We start from the raw sequence: 19,160 nt of genomic DNA, 5'->3' as shown, positions 1-19,160 counted from the left end.
CCGGAGAACATTATACGACATCGACGAAAGGCCTCCGCAGAATGCGAGGGCTGTTGGTGAAAGCTCTGAACGGCACAGTTTCCAGAATTTCAGAAACTATTTTGAAACTAATCCGTAATGTAGTACGTAGGTACATTTTTTTAATGGTTTGTAACAAAATGGTGCCACTCTGAACGCAAATCAATGTTTTAGTCAAAACAGTCGTTATTAAAACGTGCACCAAACATCTAAATTAAAGTTCATCGCAAGAATCCTATTTAGTACAATATAAAAAACGCCGACTCACAAGTTACAAAAAAGTATAATGCAATTTCTTATATATTTCATGAGTTATAGCTTCCGCCAACTTGAAAAATGTTGTTTCAGAAATACGAAGGTTTAAAGTTTCAAGTTGTGCTTTTTAATACTAAAATTGAACGATCCTTTGATAGTCAATGCCAGCACCATGCAGTTGGTCTTTTTTTTCGCCGATATCGGAACACTCTCATTTTGACGAAATTATATCGGTTAACTGGCTTCCGCTTAGCGAATCGAAGCATTTTTTGTACGACTGGGGATACTATCCGAACCTCTTCTATGGAATAAATACCTTTGTTTGTCATTTACAAGCACTTAAGTTTTACTTCGTGTAAAAACCAAGCGAAATGACATGTTAAGCAGACACGAGACACTTGCTTTCAGACCTTCGCACAAGCAAACCATGTTACGAAGGGAAATGTAGTTGAGAATAGTATTTCAGTCGACACTAATGCCCTCTGTGATATTGACCGAAACTAACAGGAGGCCGGCCGGTGTGGCCGAGCGGTTCTAGGTGCTTAAGTCCGGAACCGCGTGACCGCTACGGTCGCAGGTTCGAATCCTCCCTCGGGCATGCATGTGTGTGTGATGTCCTTAGGTTAGTTAGGTGTAAGTTGTTCTAAGTTCTAGGGGACTGCTGACCTTAGATGTTAAGTCCCATAGTGCTCAGAGCCATTTGAACCATGTTATTGAACTAACAGGACCCCTGTTCCTTCGGTAACTACACCGACGGACAAAAAATCGCAACACTAAGAATGAACTGTGCGACATAAATGGAATGTGGTAGGTGTGTTTCTACATTTGAAAGATGATGTCTGTTTGTTGTGTACATAGTTCCGTGTAGACATACACAACTTTCCCACTAGAGTGCGCCCCGCTAAGCACAATAGTGCAGGCGCAGCGCTCGTCCGTCTCCGCACTACGAGATGGCGCTGCCATAGAGACGGACCAAATTCTGCTTCCGCCGATCCGCGTATTAATATGTAGCGCAGCCAATGAGATTGCTGCTAACGTAGAACCTTTTCTCCTCGCGAATCACACTCGCGCAGTGATACCTGAACGCTCGACGTATTATAACGAGTGTACAGACCTACGATTAGTCAGTCTGCATTAGTCTGCATCAGTCTGCATTTGTGTGCACCGGTCTGTACCAGTCTGCATTTGTCCGTACCAGTCTATAGTCAAGTTTCAGTCTGCACCTAATAAGATTATCATATTCCTGTCCATAGCCATGAAGATAAATGAATAGACACTTTGTCAAGTGTCAGAGATATGTGAGAATAAGATTAACGTACCAAGACCAAAGGTACTTCAGATTGTCAATTGTAAACAGCATCCAGAATCAAGTTAAGTAATTTTTATGCTTATTATTTTAATAAATGTATGTGAAAATTAATGAAGTTCTGTTTAAAGTTGGCCACCGTCAATCTGCTACTCTAAGTGTGCAAGTGGCATTTCTATCGTCTGACCTAACGGCATAAGATAAACACGCCACGATAAGACCACGAGACATATTGCTGACACTCGCCTACTTCGTTAGAGCGACAAGTCAAATAATCTGATGGTGTGTGTACCGAAGGCCTTACAGTACGCACACCACACTGTTCAGACTACGTTGCAGTCGCTTAAGAGTGCTGTAAGCAGCACCACTGTGAGTGCGCAAACCAGGTTCGCTTTGATACACGCTGTAACGGTCCTGAGCGCTAGCCACATTCGAGATTGGACGTTGATGTTAGTCAAGAATGCCTTTAAGGCGTCAGAGCCGCCATTATAAACGCCTCGCTGAGTTTGAACGAGGTCCTGTAACAGGTCTACGAGAAGCTTGATGTTCCTTCTGCGACACCGTAGCAAGACTGGCAGGAATGAAGCCACTGTACGTGATTGCTGGCAGCGGTCGTCACGACAACGAACGGTCGAATGTAGACCGCGCTGCGGACGGCCACGTGGCACAACCGAGAGGGGAGACCGTCGTGTTAGGTGTTTGGCTCTGGTGCGTCGTACTGCATCTTAAGCAGTAACTTCAGCAGCAGTTGCCTCCACAGTGACACAACCAACTGTTGCAAATCGGTTACTTCAAGGCCAGCTCCGGCCAGACACCCTCCGGCGTCCATTCCACTGGCCACCAACCACCGCCATTTGCGATTTCAGTGGTGTCAAGCGAGAGCTCACTGGGGGTTGTTGTGTTTTCTGATGAAAGCTGGTTCCGTTTCGGTCCCAGTGATGCCCGTGTATTGTTTATAAGGGAGGCAGCTGAGGGCCTGCAACCGACCTATCTACGTAGTACGTTAGGTGACTCACCCTGTATATATGCAGCAGTAATACCTGATGATGAATAGTACATGGACGAAACGCAGTTGTACTACAATGTTAGAGCATTTGCCTGAGGGAAGTTTGGAGAGTAAGTCCAATACTAAGCGAGTCTTCAGGTAAGCTATGATAATACCTGATTACAATATACACTGGCCATTAAAATTGCTACACCACGAAGATGACGTGCTACAGATGCGAAATTTAACCGACAGGAAGAAGATGCTGTGATATGCAAATGATTAGCTTTTCAGAGCATTCACACAAGGTTGGCGCCGGTGGCGACACCTACAACGTGCTGACATGAGGAAAGTTTCCAACCGATTTCTCATACACAAACAGCAGTTGACCGGCGTTGCCTGGTGAAACGTTGTTGTAATGCCTCGTGTAAGGAGGAGAAATGCGTACCATCACGTTTCCGACTTTGATAAAGGTCGGATTGTAGCCTATCGCGATTGCGGTTTATCGTATCTCGACGTTGCTGCTCGCGTTGGTCGAGATCCAACGACTGTTAACAGAATATGGAATCGGTGGGTTCAGAAGGGTAATACGGAACGCCGTGCTGGATCCCAACGGCCTCGTATCACTAGCAGTCGAGATGACAGGCATCTTATCCGCATGGCTGTAACGGATCGTACAGCCACGTCTCGATCCCTGAGTCAACAGTTGGGGACGTTTGCAAGACAACAACCATCTGCACGAACAGTTCGATGACGTTTGCAGCAGCATGGCGTATCAGCTCGGAGACCGTGGCTGCGGTTACCCTTGACGCTGTACCACAGACTGGAGCGCCTGCGATGGTGTACTCTACGACGAACCTGGGTGCACGAATGGCAAAACGTCATTTTTTCCGATAAATCCAGGTTGTGTTTACAGTATCACGATGGTCGCATCCGTGTTTGGCGACATCGCGGTGAACGCACATCGGAAGCAAGTATTCGTCATCGTCATACTGGCGTATCACCCGGCGTGATGGTATGGGGTGCCATCGGTTACACGTCCCGGTCACCTCTTGTTCGCATTGACGGCACTTTGAACAGTGCACGTTACATTTCTGATCTGTTACGACCCGTGGCTCTACCCTTCATTCCATCCCTGCGGAACCCTACATTTCAGCAGGATAATGCACGACCGCATGTTTCAGGTCCTGTACGGGCCATTCTGGATACAGAAACTGTTCGACTGCTACCCTGGCTAGCACATTCTCCAGATCTCTGACCAATTGAAAACGTCTGGTCAATGGTGGCCGAACAATTGGCTCGTCACAATACGCCAGTCAGTACTGTTGATTAACTTAGGTATCGTGTTGAAGCTGCATGGGCAGCTGTACCAGTACACGCCATGCAAGCTCTGCTTGACTCAATGCCCAGGCGTATCAAGTCCGTTATTACGGCCAGAGGTGGTTGTTCTGGGTACTGATTTGTCAGGATCTATGCAACCAAATTGCGTGAAAATGTTATCACATATTAGTTCTAGTATAATATATTTGTCCAATGATAATAATGTCGTGTGGCGAGGGCCTCCCGTCGGGTAGAGCGCTCGGCTGGTGCAAGTATTTCGATTTGTCGCCACTTCGGCGACTTGAGCGTCGATGGGGATGACAACACAACACCCAGTCCCTGTGCGGAGAAAATCGCCCACCTAGCCGGGAATCGAACCCGGGTCCTTAGGATTGACAGTCTGTCGCGCTGACCACTCAGCTACCGGGGGCTATTTGTTCAATGAATACCCATTTATCATGTGAATTTCTTCTTGGTATAGCAATTTTAACGGCCAGTAGTGTAGAAAAGCTTGACCTGAAGTTAAGGTCTGTGGATATCGCACGCACTCTGACGACGAACGTGAATGTTCGTCTTGTGATACGACCTGTTGTACTGCCATTCATGAACAGCATTCCATGGTGTACTTTCCAACAGGATGACGCTCGTCCAGATGCCGCTGTTGTAACGCAACACGGTGTCGACATGTTGCCCTAGGCTTGCTCGATCAATCGAACACACATGGGACATTAGCGGATGACAACTCCGTCACTCACAAACTGCATTAAGCGTCCCTGTACTGACAGACCAACTGCGACAGTAATGGAAGTCCACCGCACAACCCGAAATGCGGCAGAACGTTTGCATGCTTGCATTCAGCTCTTTGGCGGCTACATCGGTTATTAGTATTTCATATTTGCAATGGCTTATCTCACGCTTAAAATAACGTGTGATCTTGCAATGTTAATCACTTGAAAATGTTACCTAGACAAATGTATTACCAAAATTTTATTATTCTACATTAATTATTTTTTCGTGTTGCGAATTTTTTTGCGTCAGTATATTATACATAAATGACTTGGTGGATGACATCGGAAGTTCACTGAGACTTTTTGCAGATGATGCTGTGGTGTATCCAGAGGTTGTAACAATGGAAAATTCTACTGAAATGCAGGAGGATCTGCAGCGAATTGATGCATGGTGCAGGGAATGGCAATTGAATCTCAATGTAGACAAGTGTAATGTGCTGCGAATACATAGAAAGATAGATCCCTTATCATTTAGCTACAAAATAGGTCAGCAACTGGAAGCAGTTAATTCCATAAATTATCTGGGAGTACGCATTAGGAGTGATTTAAAATGGAATGATCATATAAAGTTGATCGTCGGTAAAGCAGATGCCAGACTGAGATTCATTGGAAGAATCCTAAGGAAATGCAATCCGAAAACAAAGGAAGTAGGTTACAGTACGCTTGTTCGCCCACTGCTTGAATACATCTCAGCAGTGTGGGATCCGTACCAGATAGGGTTGATGGAAGAGATAGAGAAGATCCAACGGAGAGCAGCGCGCTTCGTTACAGGATCATTTAGTAATCGCGAAAGCGTTACGGAGATGATAGATAAACTCCAGTGGAAGACTCTGCAGGAGAGACGCTCAGTAGCTCGGTACGGGCTTTTGTTAAAGTCGAGAACATACCTTCACCGAAGAGTCAAGCAGTGTATTGCTCCCTCCTACCTATATCTCGCGAAGAGACAATGAGGATAAAATCAGAGAGATTAGAGCCCACACAGATGCATACCGACAATCTTTCTTTCCACGAACAATACGAGACTGGAATAGAAGAGAGAACCGATAGAGGTACTCAGGGTACCCTCCGCCACACACCGTCAGGTGGCTTGCGGAGTATGGATGTAGATGTAGATGTAGATGTAGATTAAAGTATTACATCGATTACAATCGAGCGTTCGGATGCGCCACCCCTCCATTCAGTAACTAGCAGCTTTAACATATTTTTAACATTTGTTACACACTTCATATGAATGAATCTTAAAAACAGACTCTCTAAGGAACATTTTGAGCCAGTAAAGAAATTAGGCTCAAAAAAATTTCCTACCCTGGTCTATCCTCTTAATTACATATCTCAATGTGAGACAGGAAGCCGGCCGGGGAGGCCGAGCGGTTCTAGGCGCTACAGCCTGGAACGCGCGACCGCTACGCTCGCAGGTTCGAATCCTGCTTCGAGCATGGATGTGTGTGATGTCCTTAGGGTAGTTAGGTTTAAGTAGTTCTAAGTTCTATGGGACTGATGACCTCAGACGTTAAGTCCCATTGTGCTCGGAGCCATTTGAACAATTTTTTTTTTTTTTTTTTGAGACAGAAAGGAACGCTACAGCGGGTGAAAGCTGGCAGCCACGTGTTCATAGCCGTCCCGATACAACTGTGTCACAGGATACCTGAACGTGGCCCGCAGAGGGTCATCGTTTTGCGGTAGCAACTGTGTCCATCCGCTCCGGACGGGCAGTCCAGTCGGCCTGTCCAAAGAGTGGGACTGTACTTCTGTGGAAACAGCAGGAAGGCTGCTTATTCGTCCGTATCAGTTCGAGGATCTGGTTTCGGCATTCGGATTTCTCCCATGTCAACACCGACGGCTGCCGTTGCAGACCACGACAATCGCGTCGCAACGCCGGTCTTGTGTTGCATTCAGAGAACGTCGCCGACGGACTTCAGTCGCTAAACTTGTGAACTACAGGATACCTTATGTTGACTGTAAAAGCAGAGAGAGAGAAGGAGAGACAGAAATTAAATCAAGGGCTGAGTCGGGGAATTGCGTGTCAGAGTCCCACCAAAGGGGCGTTCTTAAACTGAGGGAATGAAAGCCAAACATTACCGATTCCGGCGAAGACGGGACGGGCTCAAATATTGAAGGTCAATTACTGAGGCACATTGATCGATTTTACCACAAAAAAAGGACTGTCGGACAGCAGAAAAGAAGCGAAGTAGTGACTAAATCACGCCGTGGAGATGCTAAAGGCTTGGAAGAATCGATTCCGTGGGCGGCATAAAACTACAAAGGAAGTCGGTTAATGCTCGAGAGATGCGCTGGCTACTTTCGTACCGGTGCTGTGATTCTCCAATTCGTCAGCTATTAGATGATCTCGTCCCCTTCACTGTTTCAGACATATTCGTAACGGGACATTCCGCAACTGTGTTACTGTTGTTCAGTCTTTTATTTCACCGTCTCACTTGCACGTTTATTTTATGTAGACTTGTTTCGATCAATATTTGATCAGCTTCGAATCTGAGCAACCCTACAACATCGCAAATAACACTTCTTAAACTTCCACACTATGCTTCGCTCATGTATCCAGAATACAAAGGTAAAAAATAGTTGGGAAGCTTTATGTGTCACACTGTATCAGTATTAAGAGTTCCTAACGCAACTACACAGATCACGTTTCTATCTTACCGAGTTCGCGTACTTTGCGATATCTTTACCTGATCGTTCTCGCAAGAATCCAGAGGCACTACTTTTGCGGGCCCTTTAAAATTCTATTCGCTGAAATAAGAAAATACATAAAGTACAGTTATCAGCAACAGAACCCCATATTGTTCGTAATTCTTGAACTGACTCGTTAGGAAAGGAAAGGTACTGCTGTCATAATACTGTATGTTTAAGCAATAAAGAAACTGCAAAAAGGTGGGAATTTAAGGAGATGGGACCTGGATAAACTGAAAGAACCAGAGGTTGTACAGAGTTCCAGGGAGAGCATAAGGGAACAATTGACAGGAATGGGGGAAAGAAGTACAGTAGAAGAAGAATGGGTAGCTCTGAGGGATGAAGTAGTGAAGGCAGCAGAGGATCAAGTAGGTAAAAAGACGAGGACTAACAGAACCCCTTGGGTAACAGAAGAAATATTGAACTTAATTGACGAAAGGAGAAAATATAAAAATGCAGTAAATGAAGCAGGCAAAAAGTAATACAGACGTCCCAAAAATGAGATCGACAGGAAGTGTAAAATGGCTAAGCAGCCATTTCTAGAGGACAAATGTAAGGATGTAGAGGCTTACCTCACTAGGGGTAAGATAGATACTGTCTACAGGAAAATTAAAGAGACCCTTGGAGAAAAGAGAACCACTTGTATGAACATCAAGATCTCAGATGGCAACCCAGTTCTAAGCAAATAAGGGAAAGCAGAAAGGTGGAAGGAGTATATAGAGGGTCTATACAAGGGCGATGTACTTGAGGACGATGTTATGGAAATGGAAGAGGATGTAGATGAAGATGAAATGGGAGATACGATACTGCGAGAAGAGTTTGACAGAGCACTGAAAGACCTGAGTCGAAACAAGGCCCCTGGAGTAGACAACATTCCATTAGAACTACTGATGGCCTTGGGAGAGCCAGTCCCGACAAAACCCTACCATCTGGTGAGCAAGATGTACGAGACAGGCGAAATACCCTCAGACTTCAAGAAGAATATAATAATTCGAATCCCAAAGAAAGCAACTCTTGACAGATGTGAAAATTACCGAACTATCAGTTTAATAAGTCACAGCTGCAAAATACTAACGCGAATTCTTTACAGACGAATGGAAAAACTAGTAAAAGCCGACCCCGGGAGAGATCAGTTTGGATTCCGTAGAAATATTGGAATACGAGAGGTAATACTGACCTCACGACTTATCTTAGAAGAAAGATTAAGGAAAGGCAAACCTACGTTTCTAGCATTTGTAGTCTTACAGAAAGCTTTTGACAATGTTGACTGGAATACTCTCTTTCAAATTCTAAAGATGGTAGGGGTAAAATACAGGGAGCGAAAGGCTATTTACAATTTGTACACAAACCAGATGGCAGTTATAAGAGTCGAGGGGCATGAAAGGGAAGCAGTGGTTGGGAAGGGAGTGAAACCGGGTTGTAGCCTCTCCCCGATGTTATTCAATCTGCATATTGAGCAAGCAGTAAAGGAAACAAAAGAAAAATTCGGAGTAGGTATTAAAATCCATGGAGAAAAAATAAAAACTTTGAGGTTCGCCGATGACATTTTAATTCTGTCAGAGCCAGCAAAGGAATTAGAATAGCAGTTGAATGGAATGGATAGTATCTTGAAAGGCGGATATAAGATGAACATCAACAAAAGCAAAACGAGGATAAGAGAATGTAGTCGAATCAAGTCGGGTGATGCTGAGGGAATTAGATTAGGAAATGAGACACTTAAAGTAGTAAAGGAGTTTTGTTATATGGGGAGCAAAATAACTGATGACGGTCGAAGTAGAGAGGATATAAAATGTAGACTGGCAATGGCAAGGAAAGCGTTTCTGAAGAAGAGAAATTTGTTAACATCGAGTATAGATTTAAGTGTCAGGAAGTTGTTTCTGAAAGTATTTGTATGGAGTGTAGCCACGTATGGAAGTGAAACATGGATGATAAATTGTTTGGACAAGAAGAGAATAGAAGCTTTCGAAATGTGGTGCTACAGAAGAATGCTGAAAATTGGATGGGTAGATCACATAACTAATGAGGAGGTATTGAATAGAATTGGGGAAAAGAGGAGTTTGTGGCACAACTTGACTAGAAGAAGGGATCGGTTGGTAGGACATGTTCTGAGGCATCAAGGGATCACAAATTTGGCATTGAAGGGCAGCGTGGAGGGTTAAAATCGTAGAGGGAGACCAAGAGATGAATACACAAAGCAGATTCAGAAGGATGTGGGTTGCAGTAAGTACTGGGAGATGAAGAAGCTTGCACGGGATAGGGTAGCATGGAGAGCTGCATCAAACCAGTCTCGCTTGCACAGGATAGGGTAGCATGGAGAGCTGCATCAAACCAGTCTCAGGACTGAAGACCACAACAACAACAACAAGCAATAAATCAAATAACTGAATGAAGTAATCTGACCTAAATACGTAATTAAATTTTAGAAAATGCCAACATTGTGCTGTCTGTCGTAATATTATTTATTCTGCTACCGAAATCGGTCTTAAACCATCGGTTCGCGAGGCTCGCCCCCCCCCCCCCCACCCCCATCGAAGGTTCGAGTTCTCCCTCGGGCATGTGTGTGTGTTCGCCTTAGCGTAAGTTAGTTTAAGTTAGATTAAGTAGTGTGTAAGACTAGCGACCGATGGTCCCATAGAAACTTACCACAAATTTCAAATTTCTTAAGCCATCGTCAACTGCAGAAAAATCACCGCAGATCTATCACATGTCCCACATGCTTTGACATACGTTACCACTGAAAACCGTAATTGCCAATAAATAAAAAAACCGTAACAAAATTAAAATGTGATGGCTCAATCAATGGGAGCTGTGATCCTACCATTTACTACGTCATTTGCGCAATGAACCAAAAATATCTAACCACTACTGTGATAAAGCGTAACTCTAGTTGTGCACTATCGTGGCTGTTTTTGAAATCCATAAAAATACTAAATTCTTAAATTAGAATGAACCTGGTATACCATCATGATGGGATTTTGAAAAATATCTCGAAAAAAAAGGTAGATATTTGGAAAACCTGTCAGTTTCTTGGTATGCTTTTCTAAGTTTAAATGTCTAAGAAAATGTATACAATTAGAATAAAGAAAGGTCTCGACGGGGCCGCCAAAATTAAAATGTCTTTCATTTTAAAAAATCAAATGAATCTGTTAATCTAACGAGGTTCTAGAGCACTTGCGCGCAGAAAAATGTTGTTTCGACAAAAACCCGATTAAAGTTTGGAGTACAAGAAAAAAAAGGTTGTTTCAAAACTTACGGTTACTCTTCGATCACAGGACCATCCTTCCTCTGCCTCGGACATGCTGTGGTTCTCGGTTTGGTGCTGTAGCTTACCAACCCGGGTTCTTTTAACAAATTGAGACATTAGTTGCTTCAGAACGACCACGTGTTTCCTGACAGATAACTCCCCGAATTTTGTGCTGCTCGTCTCTTATCACAATTCCTGACACCTTCGTGGCCTTCAGAGTAGATGAATAACTACGCATAGATCTGCCGTCCAGCTGTCTAGGTCGTTAAAAACTCATACAGCAGTGTAACATTCTTTAAAAATTATTTGTATTCATACTTACTGCGCAATGTGTTGAGAAAATGGTGTGCTTAATCAGTGTTACTGTAATCCAAAGAAAAATTAAACAACTTAATCTGGAAAACCAGTATGTAATATCTATAATGAAATCAATCCCTCTGAAATTTACTCAGTCTCGTGAGCACCGATAACAATGGCCCTGTGCAATAAACTGATAAAATTCCCTGTGTAAATAAACAATGAAATACATTTTCCGTAGCTCTTGAGTCGCAACGGAAGTAATCTTGGTATCATGTTCTCTGCACAGTAGGCATACAAAATATTCAATCTTGGCTCAGCAAAGTGCAAAGCCGACCGTAAAGTAGCTTCATACAAAGAATGTCACACGACATGGCAGAGTATGAGGTACTGGTAACAGGATATGCTAAGACCGAATTCTTCAGTTCGAAAATTGTTTTCAAAATAGAGTTCCTCCTTCACAAAATCTAATATGAAACATTTTACGTTAACTTCAAAATCAGTGTACTTCTTAACCGTTCTACAATTCTCACTTACTGACGTAGTTAACAATACTTGGATTGTTGCATGGCAAAAGGTCTGACATCGTTTGACAAAAGAGCTTCCAAAATTTAACTTCGTTGTATTAGGTTTACAAAGGACACCAAATATTACAAATCGAGTATACGTAATCAACCTATACATTAAATCTGATAGAAGATACTCGGTTTCTACATTCAAGGGCCCTACTGTTAGAATTAACAAAATTCACATTGCGTTGCTGCATACTTAAAACTAAACATACAAAATTTCATTACCTTACAAAACTGTATTATGCTGCGTCCATGGGCCAACAGCTAAATTCTCACAGCTAGCCGCTAGCTTAAAGTCTTTAAGTCCTTCCTTTAACAGAGAGCAACGGCAAAAGCTTTTGCGCTTCGCGCGGTCCAACTTAAATCGATTCTGCCACTCAGACAACATCTTTGGTTCAGTGGTGTCAAAGATACAACCTCTTCTACATGTGATAACCATTAAATGTCATTTTTCATGAAACATTTTACCAAATCGGGCTCCACGTACAAGTGGACCCCTCACAGCAGTTAAAGAATGACAATGCTACCAGGGAACATCGCACCGATTATTCCGTGACCGGACACTGCACACCACACTGTCACCTGCTGAGGGTGAAGAGATTTCTCGATCGCGAAAAGTGGGTCGTCATTTCGCAAAGGTGCCAATTTTGCTTATTGGCGAACCCATCCAAATCAAAGTGGGCTTCGTCGCTAAACTAAGTCATTCTAATTACGATCATGCGCCGCGGGCAACTGTGCAGTTTGAACGTCGCAACACAAACCGTTCAGCAGTTATGACGATTTTATTTCATACAGTTAGGTTATTGTCACCCGGCACTGTGTTCACACAGTCAGACAGAACGATTGTACGTGATGAAAGCTCAAAAAGTCGTAAGACACCTGCACACGGTGGAAGTAAAATTATCTTCTATTACAATTTCAAAGAAACAACTTCAAAATATGTACCGAAAATTGTGAAAAAAATATAAAATAAAAATATCAGCACCCAATACTTCGTTTTTGATATCGATATATCGGTGAGAAAAATAAGGCCCATATTGTGATGACCTCAACCCACAGGAAAAATAATTATCAAAATCTGAACTGTGAAGTCATCCAAAATTCTAGTTGGAAAACCACACTCTTTGTTATACTTCTCAATTGGTCACGATCCTACTTTGTTTATGAACTGAAAACTTTAATATTCACGAGAAACTGCTCTGAAATTAACCTGAACAGACAAAATTGTGTATATATTCTCTGAAACTTCAAAGACATCTAAGACAATATCTGAAAGGAATTAGAAAAAGTGACAAAATTTCGTGAATCACACATAATACTGTTAATAATTGCATGAACACTGGGGGGGGGGGGGGGGCGTTCACCATACATCTACCCACTTTTGAGTATAACCAGTGTCTCTTAATACTACGACTCGTAGCAATACAATATAAAAAACTTTTATTACTGGGTAAACAGTCCCTACGTGATTTGACAGCTGACATTTATAATTCACGCTCACGTCAAGAAATGCACCAATACGGGAATAGCAGCTTTTACGTTATTGGTCAGAACGCAAGCAATTATGGCGGTCGCCGTAATTCTCGCGCGACGCCATATTTAGCGACAAAACACTCTTATTAGTCACTGTCATACATCTAGTCTCATAACAATACATAAAATAACTACAATAATTTTGACATGCAAGGAGTATTAGTTAATGAGAGGAAGAAGTTTATATTTACTGGTGTTTCAACAATGACTACCAGGCAACTCAATTCACTGATTGCAATGTTATTTTCTTTAGCAGAAAGCAAACATAGAGTAAACAAAGAATTTATTTGAATAGAGTCTGTAATTCTTATACTTTTAATAGAGAAAGAAAGTTTCTAGCTCAAGGGATAGCGTTCGGCGAAATCTCTTAACTTTTTGTTGCATACGAACGTTGCGTTAGGCAGCACGATGATGAGAGCAGGATACAGGCAGTTCCACTGGTTAATCTTCTCCGGCGAAACGCAAATAAAGTTCCGGCACAGCTGTATCATTAATGCCTTGGTGATTAACAAACCACAAGACGCCAGTATGCGACCGTTGTTGACATGTCCTCTCTTACAAAGTACATTACGTAGACATCGTTCGTTTTTTACACTTTATGCACTGTCCGTGACGCTATCGTCCACAATTACACAGCTCGTCGCATTCATATAGTCTTAGCCACAAATACACAGTTCATAGAATTGTTCTTGTGTGTGAAGCACACCGTAAACAATGTCCACTCTGTTCTCGCATTTCAAACTTCGACGTCACTGAAAGTCATTTATATTGCACAGTTAATTAAAGTCTTCACTTTCACGGCTTGATAGAATGTGATAGACAACAGTTCCACCACCCAAAACCAATACCAGCAACGTTCATTCGCATAAAAGCACTGTTCGTGTCGGCCACAACAAAGTACTGTTAGAGGCACTTTCACAGTCCGGTTTATTTGCTCTTAAAGTTAGCTGGCGACGGCATTATATACCGCAGTGATAAAGAGAATTAACAATCTGATAGTTCGGTATCACTGTCCAAACAATTACGTATGCTTCTCATAAAACACAGTACTATTTTTCCGCGCACGCTTCACAGACACACCATCCACCATCCACTCTACTACACAACAACCTTTCGACTATCGATATCACTATAGATGTCCCCTGTCTGTAGATGTTATATCGTTATCGTAAATTACATAAATCTTTATAAATGTTATTGACTGCATTTTTCAGAATTAATAATATTCCAAAAGAGAGCTTTACAAACTTTACCACAGGTACAAAGCAAGAAACATATTTATCCATTGGAAACGAAATAAAGACATCTTTACATTGAAAAACGACAGTAAAATGTTACATAATCACAATTAGAAATGCCCATATGAACAAAAGAAGAATAGAAATCTAAAGAAAATCACGAAAAAAAAATTTATATGCGTAATTAGCAATGCCTTCACAATAGATACCGATATTTCTTGGAAAAAACATGGATATACCAATATATCGGTACATCTTTATTAGCAGCCCTAGTCTCGCTCTATTTTCTATACGTTAACTATAGCATGCGGTGCGTTCCAAAGGAACACGGCTTTCTGTGTTTCGTGCACAATAGGCCTTCCTGGACCTTGCTGAAAACAACGTTGTCTTTTCACTTTTGAGTCGCAGAAGAGTGGCTGTGTGAGATCACATCTGTGTTGCCTGTGGTGCGTCCGACGGCCAGTCGCAGCTCTACAAAAGAAAGACCAGTGGACCAGTGGACCGCATGTCATTAATCAGTGTCCCTCCAAGGCATGCCCTGAGAACCCCCTGCAAGGTGGTTCGTCTGTCCACCTGCGTGACTGCGCTATTCGCCTCAGCACTGTCACCTCATCCCAATGTGCTTTCAAAGCCCTCTTACTAATAAAAAAAGACCTCGCAATTTCGACTAAAATGTAAATTACATTAATCGACTACTGACAATCACTGGTACCGATAAGTATTACATCTGTCAGCGTTGACTAAATTCTTCCGATCTATTGGGTATTATACTCGGATTTCATATTTACTGTGGGACAGTCCAGGAAAAAACGATCGCTTAAGAAGCGTTTCTCGAATACCGAGACTGGAATGTGCTCGAGCTCCATCATGCATAAACCACAATTTTTTTTAACAGGCTGCGAAACGGTCGCGAATAGAACGGTGATCGAGAAAGTGTAGAACAAATTTCATTTATTTCCGCCTATGGTTACAAAATTGTTACGTCCTTAGACTACCGGATTAGGTCGGCGACGATCATCCACAGATCTGCAGCAACACACGTGAAAAAAACAAATACAAAACGTGCACTGTCTACATCTTGAAACAATAAAATAGGCCATAATGAAAAGTATTACTGACATACATGTGAAAAACATATACTTAAGCCGGCCAGGGTGGCCGAGCGGTTCTAGGCGCTACAGTCTGGAACCGCATGACCGCTACGGTCGCAGGTTCAATCCTGCCTTGGGCATGGATGTGTGTGATGTCCTTAGGTTAGTTAGATTTAAGTAGTTCTAAGTTCTAGGGGACTGATGTCCTCAGAAGTTACGTCCCATAGTGCTCAGAGCCATATACTTAAAATATGACGGGGCACACCTGTTTTTAAAAGGAATATATAGTGAAGCCATAGTGGCATACTCAGACGATAGTCACAAAATCAGTAATGCACCGTCGCACAGCGTCGAAATATGATACGCACAAGGTAACAGTGTCGGCGGAATAATCTTATTAACAGCGCTACTGTTCGTGACGAAACGCGCTACAGTACTACAAAATGTTTGTGCCATAAGCTCGTTAGAAATCGCTACTGTGAGCCTACACATATTCGTCAATTATATAATTGTACAAAATGCAATACAATTAAGAATACAACAGGTGAGATCTATGATTTCTTTGTGGCAGTTTACTAATACACACCGTCACCGGTTCAGATCCGGTCCAACTGTCTCGTTGGGCAAGTGAGAGGAGACTCAAAGCAATGGGTGAATAAGAGCCGAGCGTAGCACATTGAAGGTGTGGCGGCGGTGGAATTTTACGTTCCCTGCCACCCTCCGACGGTGGAAGGACAGAGGAGTGGTGCAGTAATGCGCCAACTCTATGGTGAAGGAAAATGGTGGCTGGACGAGAACAGGCCACTGCTAGTGAGTGTACGAAACGGACAGAAAAACGTGGTCGTATTGGGCCAACCGTCAGTCATAGCCCGAATCCGAGTCCTCCATGACGGTGGGCGAAACTGGGTGTCGGTGGCAGCGCTGTGGAACTGTGGTGCCGATGGTTTCTCGTCCAGTGACCGTCTCACGGAGGGCATCCACTTTACTCTATAGCTGGCGAGCCTTGCGGCGAATGGTCGTCTTGAGAAGGGCCGTATTTGTCTCCTCATGCAGAATGACAATCCTGGTGAGCGGAGGGGCGTGAAGACTCCACCTGAGAACTTTATTCTGTAGGCGCTGGAGCGTCAGCATCCGGGACTTACTAATCGTGGCCCACGCAGAGGAACCATATGTTAGTGAGGGTAGGACAAGAGAGTGATTTAGCCGGAGCTTGGTATCTAACTTCAGCTTTCGGCTGGAGAAGAGCGGGTACAAGGCCTTCGTCAACTTTAACCCTTTGTGGTTGATGTATCCTGCATGGCGGCGGAAGAAAAGTTTCTTATCCAACCAGACCCCGAGATGCTAGGCAGCTTGGGCCCACGGGAACCGGACGCCTCCGACTGACATGTTATGGCGGAGTATATGGCGCCGTTTAGTGAAATACACGGCCGTAGTTTTGGCGGCATTGAGGGCCATCTTACCAGAGCGACACCAGCTGACCGTTGCGTCCACTTGCCTTTGGAGGCGAGCAATGAGTTGATCAGGATTGCGGCCCGTCGTATAAAGCGGCGTGTCATTGGCGTATTGCGCCAAATGGCAGTGACGGATGACGGGCATGTCACTGATGTAGACATTAAAAAGAAGAGGGGACAGCACAGAGCCCTGAGGGGTACCCACTGACATGTGGCGTACACTGGAGCGCTTTTCCCGCTGAGCAATGAGGAAGGCCCTCTGGTGAAGGAATTCATCCACATTCTTAACGTAGATGTCAGGGATGGGAGTTGGTGTCAGCATCTTATACACCAGGTTGTTTTGCCAAATCTTATGATAAGCATTGTACACGTCGAAGAAGACTGCTGCCGTCGACATGCTGGAATCGAAACCCTCGCTGATGTGCTCCGTGATCTGGAGAACTCGCAGTTCAGCGGACAGGTGTGAGGTAGTCTATGATTGGCTCATGAGCTCTATAAGCTATTACAGTGATGAAATACATTAAATTAAAAACATAACAAAAGTTAAATTTAGATTATTAAAAGGAAATGGTTAAGTGGTGAAGTATAATTCTGAGATGATCTTGTGGCGATTTTAGATTTAAAAAAAATAAGGACATAAATAAGAACAAGCCTACAGAGCTAACTAACAATATAGAAATGATAAGATAAGTAAGGAAGGAAGCCAAGTGGAAGGAACAGCAGACTGTAGGAAGCACCCTCGATAGGCGTGTCCGCCAGAATCAGAAATGGTCAAAGGTACGCAACCGCCAGGGGGCCCCTCGTACTGTGCGACACGCCGTTTCAAGGACAGAATGATAGGACACCGTAACAGTCAATTAATAAGACCACCTAGTTAATGAAATGTGCTATAAAACAGAGAAGGGATATTTTTTTTCTTTAATCTAATTTCATTCCCCTGCCCCACATGGGCAGGGGAGGGCTGTCAGCAGCACAATCCTCCGCTCTTCAGCCGAGTGGCACGACAACCAAAACAGGAATAAAATGATACATACATAAGGTGGAAAAAAGGGAAATATAAAACAGAGTAAGGGGAGAAAATGGAGGTAGAAATACATTGACATGGAGACGTTCATAGGGAACAGTTAAAAAAGCCACCAGAAAGATAAAAAAACACAGTTGGTGAGTCTTAAAACACAGAGAAGACACTGAATGCGCATCCACAGGTTAAAAGTCGGCCACAGTATTAAGAACACTCTGGAACAACACACTTAAAACCCACTTGGAGCACACACGACAAAGAATAAAACTGTCAGGTGGGACCTGCCGAGGGAAAGGTCAGTGAGGATGGAAAGGGAGGGGAGAGCAGGGGGCAGCAGGGGAAGCGGCAGGAGGAAGAGAGGAGGGGCATCAGTGGGTACACAGAGAGGCAGGAGACACGTGGGGCAGGGAGACAAGGCAGGAGGGAGTGCAGAGACACTGAAAGGTGGCACAAGAGAGGGAGGGGAATAGGAGGGGGAAGCCACTCAAGAGGAGCGAGGGGGAGGAGGCAGGAGGAAGATGGGGTTAGAGTTGGTAGGAACAGTAGATGTCAGGGCGAAGCTCATCATCTGGGAGGGGTAGATGGTGGAAGTCGGCGGAGGGTGTGGAGATGGAGAGACGGTGGGACACAACGGTAAAGGCGTGGCAACTGGTTGGGGGTGGAGAGGAAGGGAGACACCAGGGGGTGAGGGGGATCGAGGCGGCGGACAGTATATAGTGTGCGGATGTGTTAAGGAAAAGGCGAAGGTGGGGGAAGGGGATGAGGCCGTAGAGGATGCGCCTGGGGGACAGAAGGCGGATGCGGAAGGCGAGGTGGAGTGCATGGCGTTCGAGGATTTGGAGGGCTTTATAGAACTGGGGAGGGGCGGAAATCCAAGCTACACTGGCATAACAGAGGATGGGGCAGATCAAGTATTTGTAGGTGTGAAGGATGGTGGAAGGATGGAGACCCCACGTCCGGCTGGACAGGAGGTTCAGGAGGCGGAGTCTGTGTGAGCTTTGTATTGGATGGTGAGGAGATGGGGAATCCAGGGGAGGTGGCGGTCGAGGGTGAGGCCAAGGTATTTGAGGGTAGGACTGAGGTGGATAGGACGGCCATAAATGGTGAGGCAGAAGAGAAGGGACAAGTCAAGATGAGAGTAATACACTCAGTGTAAGAAAGCAAAAGCAAGTATGTAATCTACTCTGTACTGGGCAAAGATAAAGATCAGATATACTGGGTGATTATAATTAAAGTTAAACTTTCAAAACGCTGTAGAAATAACACCACTGGCTAGAATGACGTCAAATTGCAACGGACTGTTATCAGAGAAGGGGAAAAACGTATGGCATAGGAAAATAAATAGTGTGAAAA

Source organism: Schistocerca serialis, chromosome 10 (assembly GCF_023864345.2).
Source record: "Schistocerca serialis cubense isolate TAMUIC-IGC-003099 chromosome 10, iqSchSeri2.2, whole genome shotgun sequence".
Classification (NCBI taxonomy): domain Eukaryota; kingdom Metazoa; phylum Arthropoda; class Insecta; order Orthoptera; family Acrididae; genus Schistocerca; species Schistocerca serialis.
Note: the sequence above shows the minus strand (reverse complement) of the source record.